Consider the following 18,044-nt stretch of genomic DNA (forward strand, 5'->3'; position numbering starts at 1 on the left):
AAGTACAGCAAAATCAACACACAATAAAAAATTGTTTATTTGGCACTACAATGCATTTTGCATCACAGAATAGAATAAAAAAAATACAGGGTGCAAAAGCATAGTGCTCTGGTACACATTTATTTATTTATAAACTAGAGTTCAGCCCTTAATCTTTTGGAATCTTATAGAATCATGGAATCATACAGCACAGAAGGAAGCCATTCGGCCCATCGTGCCTGTGCCAGCTCTTTGAAAGAACTCGCCAATTAGTCCCACTCAATGTTCCCGTTAAGCTGCGCGGACACACAGCGGTCTGGAAGTCCCGTGCAACCAGCTCACCGGCTTTTAAATGGAAAAACCGTGCATGCGTGAAAATATTAATGGGCCCGCAGCCCACTAAAGATGCTGCACACCCAAAAAAAAATTAATGGGAACATTGGTCCCACTCCCCTGCTCTTTCCCCATAGCCCTTCAGATTTTTCCTTTTCGAGTATATATCCAATTCCTAGTATAATCTGCAGCTGCCTGCGATGCCAAAAGTGCTCTCTTTTAAATCAAAATAAGCAATTGCTGTGTTTTCAGTATTAGTGCACTGTTGTACCTGATAAAGACATGGTTTGTATTTCACATTATAAGTCTTGATTTTAACTCGGGGTGGAAATTGGGCGGGTGAGAGCTTCCTGACCTCGCAGCATGAGATTTTAATTCCCAGGCCCTATCTGCATTCCTTGATCCATTTCTTGCCTGAAACCGCAGAACTTTATGTCGGGCGACAGGAGGACTCTGCTGAGGACCAAAGGAGTTGGTTCGTGTCAGTTTATCGAAGAGGGGGAGCCCGGGGTATAGGCCACTTAAACTTTCCTTGGAGCACTCTGGCCCCTTCTGGCCCCACAGGGAGAGTTTAAAAAAGAAAGTAAAAATGCTTTGCCTTTCTGGGCTTTTTCTAGCTCCGACTCCTGTTTCCGTTAGGTTGGCCTGGCGGAAAGCCATAAATGATGCACCAATTCCATCTTGGGAGCCTGACCGCAAATTTAAAGAAGGATCCCACTGATTTCCTGCAGGTGTCCTTCTCGCCTGCTCAGAAGAGCAGGTTAAAATTGTAGCCTGTGGGATGAGTGGAAATCGATTTTAACTGCCTGCCGCCTGGGTTCCACCAGGTGGATGGTTACAATCAACCCTATCATTTGGGTTTTGGTACAGAAAGCAAATCTGCTACTTTGGATACTGGATTACAGAGTTTAAGCTAATCTGGGTATGGAGACATTTTTGTTGAAATAAATGAGTGAAGGGAGATAGTTTAGTTTGAAACAGTTGACTCTTGGCTGTTTCAAACTAAACTGCCTCCCTTCTGTTTTTTAAATTCCAATTATGTTGCTCACAGGAAACCTGGCTATCAAGAGGATGGTTGTGATGTTTAACAGCGAACCTGGTCTACCCCTTGCTCAAGTAGTCCCTGTGGAGAAGTGATCTCAACGGACAAATCTAGGTAATTATAGTAGCTTGTTTAGAGGACAGTCATAGCTGCTTGTAAATTTCAGGCTGTAGGTCAATGGAAAGTTTTTGATTCAAAATGTTATTTTGCATTTAACAAAGTTTGTCACCTGGAGTGTGATGATATTGGATGTAAGATTTGTTTAATCGATTAGTGACATTGCTTACAGAAAGTCAGAAGATTATGGGCTCAATTTTCCCTGGTCATTTGCGCCGTTTTTTTGGTGCGCACTGTTTTTTTTGGTGTATCGATTTTTTTCCAAGTTTCCCCCTGCGATCTGCGCCAGCGTAACTGACTTAGTTACGATTTTTCTAGGCCAGATTTTTTTAATGTCAATAGGGTGGGGACATTCCCTCATGTCTGCATTGGTTTTTATAATTTTTCGCAGTTTTGCCAACATTTTTTCCTCCTAGATCATTGGCCACTCCCGAAAAACCTTCTGAGCACTTAAGAAAACCAGCGCACATTGAGAAATCGGCGATGAAAGATGCCATTGTTTTTAAATTGAAGATTTTGGAGGGAGTCATGAACACTGTAAAAATCAATGCTAAAGTTCAACTTTTTTTTACCTGTGTATGTAGTAAATGTAAATTTGTTAGATTTCAGAAGTTTGCTCATTTTTTTACTCACATGCCACCACCGAACGTCTTGAAGCAGGGCTGGAGGGTTGTAGCTTTGGCTGGCAGAATCGGTCCCACGGGGCTTGGTTAGAAAACAAGCCGTGGGGGAGGGGAGGGGGGAGGAGAGAGAGAGAGCGAGGTACCAATCAGAAGGCTTTGAGCCTGGGGAGCAAGGTGCCAATCAGAAGCCTTCTGCACTGAGGCCGGGGAGCAAGGTGCCGATCGGAAGGCTTCTGAAGACTGCAATCAGTGGGGGAGTGGAGGGGGGGGATGGGGAGGCAGTGGGGGGGCAGTGTTGGTGAAGAGAGAAGAGGAAAAGTCACAAGACTGCAATTATTTAAGGGGTGGGGGGGGGAGAGGAGAAGTCACAAGACCTTGGGTGTGGTCCATCCATACAGACCTTGGGGAGAGAGAACTGTGAACCTGTCCCGTCTGCTTTCCTGACGTTTTGAGCTTCTTTCAAAGGTTAAATTAAAGTATGGGGGCAATACTGACAATGCCATACGTTCTGCATCATGGTGCTACGTAGGTGACAATTGATTCGATGTTATTGCATCAGGAACATCTGAGCCCGTAGGGTGCTGGGCAGGAGGCCTTACCCACCTCGGGTATATTGAGGCAGCCGTTTGTACCTCCACTGTGTCAGAAGGCTGCGTTTCTGCAAATAAGTTGTAACTGAGATCTGTGAGTTAGTCAAAGCGGACCTGCAACCTAGAAGCATCAGGAAGACTGCTTTGTCAATTGAAGTGAAGGTTACAGCTGCACTTTCATTCTATGCCTCTGGCTCGTTTCAAGCTACAACTGGGGATGTGTGCGTCATCTCCCAACATGCAACACATGTCTGCATTCGTCAGGTGACGACTGCACTGTATGCGCGGAGGAATTACTTCATAAAGTTCCCCATGACCTTTCAAGCATTACATGACAGGACTGTGGGCTTCTCTAGGATTGCTGGCTTCCCAAAGGTACAGGGCTGCATTGATTGTACACACATCGCCTTGGGAGCAGCTTTGGAGGATTCCAAGATGTACAGGAACAGAAAAGACTTCCACTCCATTAATGTACAGTTCGTGTGTGATGACATGCAACATACCATGTCAGTCGATGCAAGATACCTTGGGAGCACCCATGATGCGTTCATCCTACGCGACAGCGTTATATCTGCCATGTTTCAGCAGCAGCAGCCAGAAGGGCAGAGCTGGCTACTGGGAGACAAAGGGTACGGCCTCGCCACCTGGCTCATGATGCCCCTATGTATAATCCGGATGGAAGCTGACTGGGAATACAACATGTCGCACATTGCAACACGCAGCATCATAGAGAGGATCATTGGCATCTTGAAACATAGAAACATAGAAACATAGAAAATAGGTGCAGGAGTAGGCCATTCGGCCCTTCTAGCCTGCACCGCCATTCAATGAGTTCATGGCTGAACATGAAACTTCAGTACCCCATTCCTGCTTTCTCGCCATACCCCTTGATCCCCCTAGTAGTAAGGACCTCATCTAACTCCTTTTTGAATATATTTAGTGAATTGGCCTCAACAACTTTTTGTGGCAGAGAATTCCACAGGTTCACCACTCTCTGGGTGAAGAAGTTCCTCCGCATCTCGGTCCTAAATGGCTTACCCCTTATCCTTAGACTGTGACCTCTGGTTCTGGACTTCCCCAACATTGGGAACATTCTTCCTGCATCTAACCTGTCTAACCCCGTCAGAATTTTAAATGTTTCTATGAGGTCCCCTCTCATTCTTCTGAACTCCAGTGAATACAAGCCCAGTTGATCCAGTCTTTCTTGATAGGTCAGTCCCGCCATCCTGGGAATCAGTCTGGTGAATCTTCGCTGCACTCCCTCAATAGCAAGAATGTCCTTCCTCAGGTTAGGAGACCAAAACTGTACACAATACTCCAGGTGTGGCCTCACCAATGCCCTGTACAACTGTAGCAACACCTCCCTGCCCCTGTACTCAAATCCCCTTGCTATGAAGGCCAACATGCCATTTGCTTTCTTAACCGCCTGCTGCACCTGCATGCCAACCTTCAATGACTGATGTACCATGACACCCAGGTCTCTTTGCACCTCCCCTTTTCCTAATCTGTCACCATTCAGATAATAGTCTGTCTCTCTGTTTTTACCACCAAAGTGGATAACCTCACATTTATCCACATTATACTTCATCTGCCATGCATTTGCCCACTCACCTAACCTATCCAAGTCGCTCTGCAGCCTCACAGCATCCTCCTCGCAGCTCACACTGCCACCCAACTTAGTGTCATCCGCAAATTTGGAGATACTACATTTAATCCCCTCATCTAAATCATTAATGTACAGTGTAAACAGCTGGGGCCCCAGCACAGAACCTTGCGGTACCCCACTAGTCACTGCCTGCCATTCTGAAAAGTACCCATTTACTCCTACTCTTTGCTTCCTGTCTGACAACCAGTTCTCAATCTATGTTAGTACACTACCCCCAATCCCATGTGCTCTAACTTTGCACATCAATCTCTTGTGTGGGACCTTGTCGAACGCCTTCTGAAAGTCCAAATATACCACATCAACTGGTTCTCCCTTATCCACTCTACTGGAAACATCCTCAAAAAATTCCAGAAGATTTGTCAAGCATGATTTCCCTTTCACAAATCCATGCTGACTTGGACCTATCATGTCACCTCTTTCCAAATGCACTGCTATGACATCCTTAATAATTGATTCCATCATTTTACCCACTACCGATGTCAGGCTGAACGGTCTATAATTCCCTGTTTTCTCTCTCCCTCCTTTTTTAAAAAGTGGGGTTACATTGGCTACCCTCCACTCCATAGGAACTGATCCAGAGTCAATGGAATGTTGAAACAGCATTTCCGATGCCTGGACCATTCTGGAGGCTACTTGCTGTACTCCTCTGAGATTCACTGGTCAGTTCACTGTTGTGTGCTGCATGCTGCATAACTTAGCCATCATGAGGCAGCAGAACCTGGTAGTGGAAGACCCATCTGCGGTGAGAGTTGCTGATGCAGATGATGAGCAGGAGGATGACCATGAGGAAGACATGCAAGTGCCTGAGGCCGGAGCACAATGGCGGAGGAGGGCGGGCCATCGTGCCCCTTTAATGGTTGCTCGAGCCTCATCCGTGAACACTTTACTGATGCCTGAGAGCTCAGTGACAACTGTTCCACACGGGCCATGTTTAACGTTTGGAGCTTTTCCGTAATGTTGTGTTGTGTTAATGGAACAAATAATGGAAATTATTCAGTTTTAATGCAAAATATATTTTATTCAAAAGTTTAACAAACAGTTCTTTTATACTTAACTTAACTTTAATAAAAATTATTCTTGTATCAAACTTTACTTTAAGATCACTATTTAAGATCACTTAAAAACTTTAAGATCACTTACAAACTTTTAAGCTTGTAAATTTACATAACTTACAAAAAACTTTTAATTTGAGAACAGTTACAACAGTAATAACAACAACAAAGAAAGGCTGCATCCACCCATCTCTCCTCCAAGACTGCCCGCTGCGCTTGGTCTTAGACACTCCACCATTCCTGCCCGCTGGCGGTGGCGCAGTGTTTCTGGGCTTTGTACCAAGTTTATTCTTTCTGAGATCTCGGGTACTGCGCACCTATTTGGTGGGGTGGCGGGGTGGGGGGCATCGGCAGCAGGCAGCAAGTTGGAGGGCCCAGGCGGCAAAATGGAGGGCCCAGCTTTGGGTTCTTCAGAGGCTGGTGTGGGAGTGACAGTTGATTCTGTCAATGGCCGTGGGATCTAGGCGTGTTCCCTTATTGTAGCAGCTAACTCCAACATACCGTCCCTAATGCGCACTGACAGTGTCTCAACGACCTGCAACATTCCCTCCCTCATGTTGAGCAAAACTGTCTGAACTACCTGCAACAATCCCTCCCACATGGTCAGTGACAGTGTTTGCACTATCTCTGACATTCCCTCCCTGATGGTCACTGACAGCGCATCAGCTACCTCTGACATTCCCTCCTTCATGTCCACTATTCCCTCACTGATGGTCCCAGACATCATTCCCTTTTCTCGTGCCATTGCTGTTACTTCTCCCGACAGTCCTGCTTACCTCATCACTCACCCCACTGATGGCATCCAGGGAAGCGTGGTCGAGTTTTCCTTCCCCTCCTCCCCATAGGTGTGCCTCGCTGCACCCCACCATGGGATCAGCAGCCTGAAACAGTGGGGTTCTGGATATGCCTCACTACACCACACCACTGGGACCCGCAACCTCGGAAGGTGGAGCCCTGGGTCTGCCTCGCTGCACCCATCACTGGGACCCGCACCTCGGAAGGTGGGAAACCATGGAATGTCCCACCAGCACTCAAACCGCTAGTCATGGAAGGGGCTGTCACCGCAATGAGTGGCATCTCCTCCAAAGTCAGTAAAACAGTGGGAGCTTCATCCAGCTCCATCCCCTCCCCCTCCCCCTCACCTGCATGTTCTTGGTCTGGAAGGTTGGATTGGAAGATGTTCTCCTCTTCAGGCTCGTCCGTGTCTGAATCTTCTTCTGCATTGTCAGGGTTGGCTTCAAGTTCTACAAAATATAACAGAACATTCAAATAGTTAGCAGCAGAGGAGGGGACAGGGTGGTTGGCATGATTAGGCTCACATCGCAGGCCAGGCATAAGGCTGATTTGAAGGGCAACGATGAATTTGCAGGACTTACCCTCTCCCTCGAGTGTGGCCCAGCTTGTGCAGTGGTGATTGCTTTTCTCCAGGCAGGACCCATCAAAGCAGCGACCCTCTCTTCCAAGGGTGTCAGTGGGTGCAGATTTGCCAGGCCTCCTCCTGTTCAAGTACTTACCCTTTTATTATGTGCCACCTTCCTCTGCAAAGATGAAAACCTAACTTTTTAAAGAGGGTGTCTTTCTGCTGGGTGGGACATACAGGTGCTCACGTTTACAATTGCAATTCCATTGAATAAATGAAAATATTACTTACACTAACTACTTGACCAAGGTCCTGCCACTTCTTTTTACACTGGCCTCCAGATCTTGCGGTGGTCACCATTGCACAGTAATCTTCTGCAACTTGGTTCCAGCGTTTCTTCATTTCTTTGGGTGGAACTTTTATGTGACCTCTGCTGGTGTTCAGCTCCTGTCATCTGTTCTCAATCACAGTAACTAGTGCCTCCACTTCTTCCCGTAAGAAATTCTTGGTCCTTGCACTGCGTTGCGTCTTGTACTGCTGCAGCTGCGATTTTTCCAATGCTCTCACACAGCACTCCTTCTCACACACACAACTAGCTCTTTAAAAATGGCTGATTGTCAACTCGGAGCTGTACTGCGCATGCGCGTCCATTGCAACTACGTCAGAAACGTGGCCTTTTTTTCCCGCGCATGCACAGAAGGTGTGGCATCGTTTTTCGGCGCAGACAGCAGGCTCCACTCCCACCCACCCCGAGGCACTGGACACACTGCGTGGCGCCAAATTCGAATTATACAGCAGGGGAACTTTGTCACATTATTTCCAGCGCATTTCTGGCCTAGAAAAATCGGTGTAACGCTGGCAATATGCCAGAAAACGGGCTTGGGCAAAATTGAGCCCGTTACATGGATAGGAGAATTATATGATTATAGCTTTGTGGGTGTTGGGTATAAAGTAAATGCTTGGAAAATAGAAATGTGTATATGTATAAAATATATATGTATATAATATATATTTATTTTACTGACTGAAGAATTATATTAAATTGGGCTGTTATATAAAGATTTGACAAGAAAAGGACAGTTTCAGTTAAAAGTAACCGAATGTGAAATAAATTAAATAGCAAATAGTTATTTATAGAATAGTTCATAGAATTTGTATAAATAAGTACATTTACTATGCGTATATAATATTGTTATAAATTTACATATATAAGGGCTCAATTTTCCCCAATGCTGTTTTTTGGCGTATTTGAAGAGTTATGCCCATTGTTTTGGGGCCCGACTACGCCAAAAACAAAACTTGAAAGTTTCCCCGTCTAATTTTTGAAACTGGCACCACGCAGCCTATCCTTTAGTTTTGGGGGTGGAGCCTAATGCCTGCGCCGAAAAAAGGACCTGCTGCACATGCGCGAAAAAAAAAGTGATGTTTTCAATGTGACTGGTATGGCGAGCATGCTCAGTACACCTCCTGGTCTGCATTCAACCGTTTTTAAAGAGTCAGTTGTGTGTGAGAACTTTGAGTGGTGTGTGAGAACTTTAATTCTGAATGGAAAAAATCGAAGTTGCAACGTGGCTCAAGGACCAAGAATTTCTCACAGGACGAAGTGGAGGCCTTGCTAGCTGTAATTGAGGCCAGATGGCATGAGCTGGACCCCAGAAGAGGTCAAATAAAACTTTCACCAAAAGAAATGAAGAAACGCTGGAACCAACTTTCACAAGATTACTGTGCAATGGTGACCACCCGAGGTCCGGAGGCCAGTGCAAAAAGAAATGGCAGGACCTTGGTTAAGCAGCTAGTTTAAGTAATATTTTCATTTATTCACTGGAATTACAATTTTAAACGTGACCACCTGTATGTCACACCCAGCAGAAAGATACCCTCTCTAAAATATTATATTTTCACCTTTGCAGAGGAAGGTTGCACACAACAAAAGAGAGGGAACTCAAACAGAAGGAGGCCCGGCAAATCTGCATCCACTGACACCTGTGGAAGAGAGGGGCGCTGCTTTGATGGGTCCTGCCTGGTGAAAAGCAACCACCACTGCTCAAGCTGGGCCCACACTTAAGGGAGAGGGTAAGCCCTGCAAATTCCACAATCTGGCTTTGCTAAATGTTAAGTACTGCGCGGGCTAGTTGTGCTTCTGTTCATGGGGATGTCTCTGTCAGCTACGCTTCGGTTGATGCAAAGTTCTATCATTCATCGTGGTCCTTCAAATGAGCCTGCTGCCTGCACTGTGTGAGCCTACTTATGCCACCCTGCCCCCTCCTCTGCTGCTAACCATTTGTCTGTTCTGTTCTATTTTGCAGAACTTGAGGCCAACCCTGACGAGGCTGAAGCCAATGCAGAAGAAGATTCAAACACGGACGAGTCTCAAGAGAAGAACATCTTCCAATCCCACCTTCCAGACCAAGAGCATGGTGGGGAGGGGGAGGGGGAGTGGGAGGATGAAGGCCTCACTGTTGTACTCACTCTGGAGGAGATGCTGGTGCTGCCCATTGAGGTGCCAGCCCCTTTCCTGAGTGGTGCGAGTGTTGGAACATTTCATGGTTTCACACAGTCCAAGGCTGCGGGTTCCAGTGGAGTGCAACGAGCCACACCCAGGGTGAGGAGGGGAAGGAGAGCTCTATAGCACTCTCCTGAGGTGCAGGATGTAACTGATGTGGTTCAGATGATGGCAATGAATGGGGAGAGCATTGACCTTACCCGATCACTCCTGGACACCATCAGTGGGGTTGGTGATGAGGTATCGGGACTGCCGGGAGAAGTAACAACACTCTTGCGAGAAATGGGAACATTGTCCGGGCACGTTAGGGATGGAATGTCGAAGGTAGCTGATACACTGTCGGTGAATATGAGGGAGGGAATGTTGCAGGTAGCTGCAGCAATAAGGGAACACACCCAGACCCTGCGGCCATTGACGGAATCAACTGCCACTCCCACTCCAATCTCCAGACCAACCTCTGAAGAGGCCCAAGCCGGGCCTGCCACATTAACGCCTGCCCCCACCCATCAAGAAGTGCGCCTTACCCGAGATGCTTGAAAGAATAAGCTTGGTACCAACCCAAGAAACGCTGCGCCACCGCCTGCGGGCAGGGGTGGAGTCACCAAGACCAAGCGCAGCGTGCGGTCTTCGAATAAGGTGGAGAAGAGATGGGTGCAGCCTTTATTTGCTGCTGTTGTTGTTACTGTTGTAACTGTTCTCAAATGAAAATATTTTTGTAAGTGATGTAAATTTACAAGTTTAAAAATTTGTAAGTGATCTTAAAGTTTGTAAGTGATCTTAACTGAATAGTTTAAAGTTTGATACAAGAATATTTTTATTAAAGTTAAGTACAAACAGACGTTAACATTTTACATAAGATATATTTTAAATTATAACTGAATCATTTACATTATTTGTTCCATTACTAACACAACATTTTGAAATAAAGAAGAATCATTTACATTATTTGTTCCATTATTAACACAACACAACACAACATTACGGAACAGATCCAAACAGTAAGCATGGTCCCTTTTGAATAGTTGCCGCTGAGCCTTCAGGCAGCAAAGCATTCACGGATGAGCTGCCGGCGCAAGGCTCGAGCAATCGTTAAAGGGGCACGACGGCCCACCCTCCTCCGCTGTCGTGCTCCGGGTTCAGGTAGTTGCATGGCTTCCTTGTCCTCCTCCTCCTCGTCACCTGCATGTTCCTCCTCATCATCAGCCACTCTCACCTCAGGTGGGTCTTCTACTACCAGCTGCTGCTGCCTCATGATAGCTAAATTAATCAGCATGCAGCAGACAACAGTGAACTGACCGACAATCTCAGGGGAGTATTGCAACTAGCCTCTGGAATGGTCCAAGCATCGGGAATGCTACTTTAAGGTCCTCATGGTCTTCTATTATGCTGCCTGTCGCAATGTGCGACATGTTGTATTCCCGCTCAGCTTCCATCCGGGTTACACGCAGGGGCGTCATGAGCCAGGTAGTGAGGCTGTACCCTTTGTCCCCCAGCAGCCAGCTCTGCCCTTCTGGCTGCTGTTGAAACATGGCAGATATAGCGCGCTCGCGTAGGATGAACACATCATGGGTGTTCCCAGGGTATTTCGCATCAACTGCCATGATGCGATGCATGTCGTCACAGATGAACTGCACGTTCATGGAGTGGAAGCCTTTTCTGCCGTACATCTCGGAATCGTACAAAGGTGCTCGTAAGGCAATGTGGATACAATCAATGCAGCCCTGTACCTTGGGGAAGCCAGCAATCCTGGAGAAGCCCACAACTTTATCACACATTGCCTGAGCAGTCATGGGAAACTTTATGTAGTCAGTCCTCCAGGCACATAGTGCCGCAGTCAAAGTCACCTGCCGAATGCAGATATGTGTTGTATGTTGAGAAATGGCAAACACATCTCCAGTTGTAGCCTGGAATGATCCAGATGCATAAAATGAAAGTGCAGCTGTAACCTTTACTTCAACTGCCAAAGCATCCTCTTGCCGCTTCTAGGGTGCAGGTCTGCTTTTATTAACTATCAGATCTCGGTTACAACTTTTTTGAGGAAACGCAGCCTTCTCATATAGTCTGCATCACTCAGGCGCAGGTATGTACACCTGTCTCGATATACCCAATGTGGGTAAGGCTTCCTGCCCATCATCTTACGTGCTCTGAGATACCTCAGGTGATGCTGCCTAATCAATCTTCTCCTCCGCAGCACAATCATGCAGAAGGCTTGCACGAGGTATGGCATTGTCAATATTGCCCCCATAATTAAATTGTAGCTTTGCAACAAGCTCAAAACAGCAGGACAAAGCACTCACACCTCTTCTTCCCTCTCCAAGGTACGCACCCTAGTATGGACAACACCCTGGTCTGCGCATGCGCAATAGGCTTGCTTAGAACAGGTAGCAAAGCATTCAATGAAGACATTTGGGGCAACAAAGTGTAATGCAATTCTTGAAGTTTTGATTTTTTTTTGAAGTACCACCCCACCACCGAATGTCTCCTCACCGGACTCGAGGTTCAGAGTGTTGGCCGGCAGAATCGCTCCCTCACCTGGACACGGGCTCAAGGCTTGGCTTCTTGGCTTCCCCCCCCCCACCCCGGTCTTCTTTCAAAGCTGCTGAGGTAGGACAGCATTGAGGATGAAAACAGAGCTTTTAGACATTGATAATTTATAGCCTAAGGTTTCTCATCTATTTTATAAGTGGCTGGCAGCTCAGTTCGGCTTCCACCCCACTCCCAGGCTTCTCTGAAGCCGAGCCCCTGTGTCTGGGCGAAGGAGCGATTCTGCCGGTCGACGCTCAGACATTCGAGCCCGGTGAGGAGACGTTCGGTGGTAGGGTGATACTTTGAAAAAAATCAAAAATTCAAGAATTGCATTAGACTTAAATTTCTCCCTTTTGACTTTGAAAAAAATTTACATTTATGATGCATATTCTCTACCTTCTTGACTCCCTCCAAAACCTCAGCTAAAAACAATGGCATTTTTCTGTGCTGATTTTGTAATGTGCGCTGCTTTTTTTTAAGTGCCCAGAAGGTTTTTTGGGAGTGGTCACATACGCCGTCCAAGGAAAAATGTAAGTTGGCCAAACTTGCTCAAATGTGAAAAACTGGCACAGACATCAGGTTACGCCCCCTTTGATGCAACAAAATCGTAACCTAAAAAAATCGTAACTAACTGAATTACGCTGGCGCAGAAACTTTGGGGAAACTTGAGATATTTTGTTTACTCCAAATAAAACAGTGCACGCCAAAAAAACGGCGCAGATAATTGGGGAAAATTGAGCCCATAATATTGGTGAGTTTTTGGAGTACTACTAAAGGAGTAGAAGGGTGGAGGAGTGAGGCATTGGTAAATATGCAAAAGGCAGCGGAAAGGACTGGGGGAGGTTGAAAGGCTGATAGATATGGAGTATAGATGAAAGATGTGAGATTGGTAAAATGATGGATGGGATAGGAAGGAGTCCAGTGCAGTGGTCGTGGATTGCACTGGTAGAGGAGAGTGCGGAGATGCTGAGTGAAAAGAATGTGCCTAGTGTGTGGTGCTGGGAGAAAGGTGGCTGCAGGTAAAAGGATGGCAGTGATTCAGGGTGCTGGGTATAAGTTTGTCAGTTCTTGCCTATGTAGTTTCCCTGCTGTCTGCCTCAGAGAAAGTCATCGCAAGAATCCTCCTCAATCATCTTCTCCCAGTGGATGAAGAGCTCCACCGAGAGTCACACTGCGGATTCCACCCACTAAGGGGCACAATGGACATGATCTTCACCGTGCGTCAAATTCAAGAAAAATGCAGGGAACAACATCAACCTCTGTACATGGCCTTCTTTGACCTCACAAAGACCTTCGACACTGTCAACTGTGAGGGATTATGGAGTGTCCTCAAATTCGGCTGCCCTCAAAAGTTTGTCATCATCCTCCGCCTGCTTCACAATGACATGCAAGCCATGATCCTGACCAACGGATCCACCACAGACCCAATACACGTGCGGACTGGGTTCAAGCAAGGCTGTGTCATCACACTAATGCTCTTCTCAATCTTCCTTGCTGCAATACTCCATTTCACCCTCAATAAACTCCCCGCTGGAGTGGAGTTAATCTACAGAACAAACGGGAAACTGTTCAACCTCTATCGCCTCCAGTCCAGATCCAAAGTCACCCCATCTGTCATTGAATTGCATTATGCAGACGCGCTTGCATTTGCGCACACTCGGAGGTCGAACTCCAAGCCATCGTCAACATCTTCACCGAAGCATACGAGAGTATGGGCCTTACATTAAACATCGATAAGACAAAGGTTCTCTACCAACCTGCCCCGTAACACAGTACTGCCCCCCGATTATCAAGATCCATGATGAAGCCTTGGACAACGTGGACCATTTTCCATACCTCGGGAGCCTACTGTCAACAAGGGCAGACATTGATGACAAAGTCCAACACCGTCTTCAATGTGCCAGTGCAGCCTTTGGTCACCTGAGGAAGAGAATGTTTGAAGACCAGGATCTAAAACCCAGCACCAAGCTCATGGTCTACAGAGCAGTAGTGATACCCGCCTTCCTATATGCTTCAGAGACATGGACTATGTACAGCAGGCACCTCAGAACACTGGAGAAGTACCACTAATGCTGCCTCCACAAGATCCTGCAAATCCATTGGCAGGATAGGCGCACCAACGTCCCCAGCATCGAAGCATTGACCACGCTTGACCAACTCCGATGGACGGGCCACATCGTCCACATGCCCGATACTAGACTCCAAAAACAAGCACTCTAGTCAGAGCTCCGACACGGCAAGCGAGTTCCAGGTAGGCAGAGGAAATGCTTCAAGGCCACCCTCAAAGCCTCCTTGAAAAAGTGCAACATCCCCACCAACACCTGGGAATCCCAGGCCCCAGACCGTTCAAAGTGGAGGAGAAGCATCTGGGAAGGTGCTGAACATCTCGAGTCTCTTCGCCGGTAACATGTGGAAGCCAAGCGCAAACAACGGAAGGAGCGCATGACAACCCAAGCACCCCGTCCCAACCACCGTCTGCCTCACCTGTGACAGAGACTTTAGGTCCTGCATTGGTCTCATCATTCACCTGAGAACTCATATTTGTGTGGAAGCAAGTCATCCTCCACTCCGAGGAACTGTCTAAGAAGACAAAGATGTAGTTTTGGATGATGTCTGTAGCTGTATTCAGAAATTGGGCAGAGAAGGAGGAATGGCATTAATGTGGAGCTGCAGGTATGCAGTGGTTACATTGCTACATTTGACATCGTCACTCTCTCTTAACAATGTTCTTTGGCTCCAACCTCTGCAGGGCACTTCTGATTACACAACCCAACCTTTGGGCTTCTGAGGGTATGTGATGATTACTGTCAATTTGTGCTATCTTATAGATAGTTTTGATCTGTGTACTAAAACCAAGATAAACTGGTTTGAAACTGGTAATCACATTGCACATGGGGCTTTTCCAGCTTGCAGCAAAAGGAGATTTTCATTACATTAGTCTGGGCTGGATTTGAGCCAACCCCTGGAGCGCAGCACTAATAGCTAACCCACTCACCCATTATCCCTGTCCTCACTAATCTACCATTGGCTCCCAGTCCCCCAAATCCTCAGCTTTAAAATTCTCATCCTTTTGTTTAAATCCCTTCATGGCCTTACCCCTTCAAACTCTGTAACCTCATCCATGTTGGGAGGAGGTAGAGCGTTGAACATTAGAGATACAGAATGCGCACATGCACCATTTAGAGGGATGTTAAGGAGAGGTGGTGGTGAGCTGCCTTCTTGAACCGCTGCAGTCCGTGTGGCGAAGGTACTCCCACAGTGCTGTTAGGGAGGGAGTTCCAGGATTTTGACACAGTGACGATGAAGAAACGGTGATATATTTCCAAGTCAGTATGGTATGTAACTTAAAAGGAAACTTGCAGATGATGGTGTTCCCATGCTCCTGCTGCCTTTGTCCTTCTAGGTGGTAGAGGTCGCGGGTTTGGGAGGTGCTGCCAAAGAAGCCTTGACGAGTTGCTGCTGTATATCTTGTAGATGGTACACTATGCAGCCACGGTGCGCCGGTAGTGGAGGGAGTGAATGTTTAAGGTGGTGGATGGGGTGCCAATCGAGTGGGCTACTTTGACCTGGATGGTGTTGAGCTTCTTGAGTGTTGTTGGAGCTGTATCACACTCCTTACTTGTGCCTTGTAGCTGGTGGGGAAGCTTTGGGTAGTCAGGAGGTAAGACACTTGCCACAGAATACCTAGCCTCTGACCTGCTCTTGCTGCCACAGTATTTATGTGGCTGGTCCAGTTAAGTTTCTGGTCAATGGTGACCCCCAGGATATTGATGGTGGGGGATTCGGCGATGGGAATGCCATTGGATATCAGGGGGCGATGGTTAGACTCTCGCTTGTTGTAGATCGTAATTGCCTGTGACGTAAATGTTACTTGCCATTTATCAGCCCAAGCCTGAATGTCATCCAGGTCTTGCTGCATTCGGGCAAAGAGTGCTTCATTACCTGCGGAGTTGTGGATGGAACTGAACACTACAATTATCAGCGAACATCCCCACTTCTGACCTTATGATGGAGGGAAGGTCATTGATGAAGCAGTTGAAGATGGTTGGGCCTAGGACACTAACCTGAGGAACTTCTACAGCAATGTCCTGGGGATGAGATGATTGACCTCCAACAATCACAACCATCTTCCTTTGTACAAGGTATGACTCCGGCCAGTGGAGAGTTTTTCCCCTGATTCCTATTGACTTCAGTTTTACTAGGGCTCCTTGATGCCACACTCGGTCAAATGCTGCCTTGAGTTCAAGGGCAGTAACTCTCACCTCACCTCTGGAATTCAGCTCTTGTCCTGGACAATATTTATCCCTCAATCAACATCACTATAAATAAAACAAATTCCTTTTCATATTGCTGTTTGTGGGAGCTTGCTGTGTACAAATTAGCTGTCACGTTTCCTACATTACAAGAGTGACTACACTTCATTGTCTATAAAGCATTTTTGGGCCTTCTGGGGTTGTGAAAGTCTTTTTCTTTGAAATGTCCCATCTCCATCATTAATGTTGAACATAAATCATGATCGTTAAAGCAGTGTTGCTAAGCAGTGAAGAAAAATCGGAAATTAATTTAAAGGGCTCACAATATACTTTTAAAATACTTATAAAAATGTTAGTTCTGAAGCAATTATATATTTTATATCTTTTTCTTTCCTGACTCCTGCTTTGTCATCTACTTGGGTATTTTCAGCTATGAGATTTCCATTCATCCCCTCCCTAGTCTAAAAAAAACCTCAATGAGAATACTTCTGTATCTGCTGTTTTTTGTAAGAGGAAGAATAGGAAGAGCAACAGAGGGAGGACAGGCGGATCAGGAAAAACAGGCAATCCACAGCAACTACTAGAGAATATACAGACCAAGCTGCTCCTACCTCCACTTGACACAGGAACAGGGCTTGCAGAGGCTGCGCTTCATGAATAAAGTCATGAGGTAAGTCACGTGCTTCAACTCTGCCTGCAGTTCACCTCCACCACAGTCTACTCCCATTGGCTGTTAAAATCATAACCTCATCTATGAACCTAGAGAGCTTTTCATTCATTTTACTGACTGTCAGACATCTTAGCTTTCAGAGCTGTTAGAAATTTTCAAATTTATTGTGCTGTCCTTTTAAATTGCCTTTAAATCCTACGGCAGCACACAAGATTCCACCCCTCACAAAGGCAAGCTCTCAATGGCTGACTCTGGAAAGTTCGACCGGGTCAGCATACTTTTTGTTCCGTGGGCAGGAATCATATTTTGCTCTTTTTCCATTTGGGATTTTGCCGGAGTGGAAAATCTACATTTTTAAATCTCCTACACCATGAACCATTCACTGGGACTGGGTGAAGGACCATGCAGGCTGCTACTGCATGCATCATGTGGAAGCTCCTATGGGAAGATGGGGATAGTATTCCTTAGAGAGAGGGAGTAAAGCTAGAGAAGAGTTTACTGGAGGTCAATCTTGTGCAGCTCTTTATGGTTAATTATCACGCAGCTTTGTTCAAGGCAGATCTCGAGTCCCACCTTTTGGGTAAGATGCTGTGAGGTGTAGGGAATTCATTCATTCATAGGCAGCCCCTCGGAATCGAGGAAGGCTTGCTTCCAGTTCTGTAATGACTCAAGAAGCTTGTTACTGTAAACGGCCTCAGTGGTAAACCTGATCCAACTTTATTCGCGCCCAAAGTACCTGCGTGACATAGTACCCACGCTTATATACCACGCACACGCGCGTACAGCCCGAAGACCTCCGACAGTGGTACCCCCTGATGTCTGGCATCAATACATAGCAACATCCCCTTTCAAGATCTTAATATCAGTCTCTTTACAAATTAAGACTGCCTGGGACTTTCCACTCACGAGTTGATCGTCTCAGTTCAACTTTAGTTCTAGACAAGCGTTCTGAGTCAGTTGTGACTAAAGGCTGAGTAACCGATCTGATGGGAGTGGTAATGACCACATCAGAGACTGAAGGTCCAGGTTCAGTAATGACAGCAAAGTCCCCTGATGAATGAACATTGGTTGGTTGGTCACTGACTGTATCTTCCTCAAACGGTTCCAGTTCATCCGTGTGCCACAGTTTTACTTGATCAACATGTTTCCTGCGTGTTTACCCATTCTTGAGCACGACAATAGACACTCTGTTACCCTCCTTGGCTGTAACAGTACTGGCAATCCACTTTGGACCTTGACCATAGTTCAGTACATAAACCGGATTGTTGACCGAGATGTCACGTGACACAGCAGCACGATCATGATACCATTGCTGACTTTGACGTCTGTT

The 18,044-nt window shown here is 46.4% G+C and overlaps 1 long non-coding RNA gene across 3 annotated transcripts in view; it reads left to right on the top strand.

Moving 5' to 3' along the window:
* The window catches only part of LOC139280115 (uncharacterized), a 79,267-nt gene that overhangs the window by 20,111 nt on the left and 41,112 nt on the right, over window positions 1-18,044 (top strand). For 2 of the 3 annotated variants that reach the window (XR_011596624.1, XR_011596623.1), the window contains exon 2: window positions 1,364-1,468. This is a non-coding gene — a long non-coding RNA (uncharacterized lncRNA). Of the gene's footprint in view, window positions 1-1,363; window positions 1,469-1,887; window positions 2,041-18,044 lie in introns of those variants that run through there. The other variant, XR_011596625.1, reaches the window with a different exon arrangement.

Source organism: Pristiophorus japonicus, chromosome 14 (assembly GCF_044704955.1).
Source record: "Pristiophorus japonicus isolate sPriJap1 chromosome 14, sPriJap1.hap1, whole genome shotgun sequence".
NCBI lineage: Eukaryota > Metazoa > Chordata > Chondrichthyes > Pristiophoridae > Pristiophorus > Pristiophorus japonicus.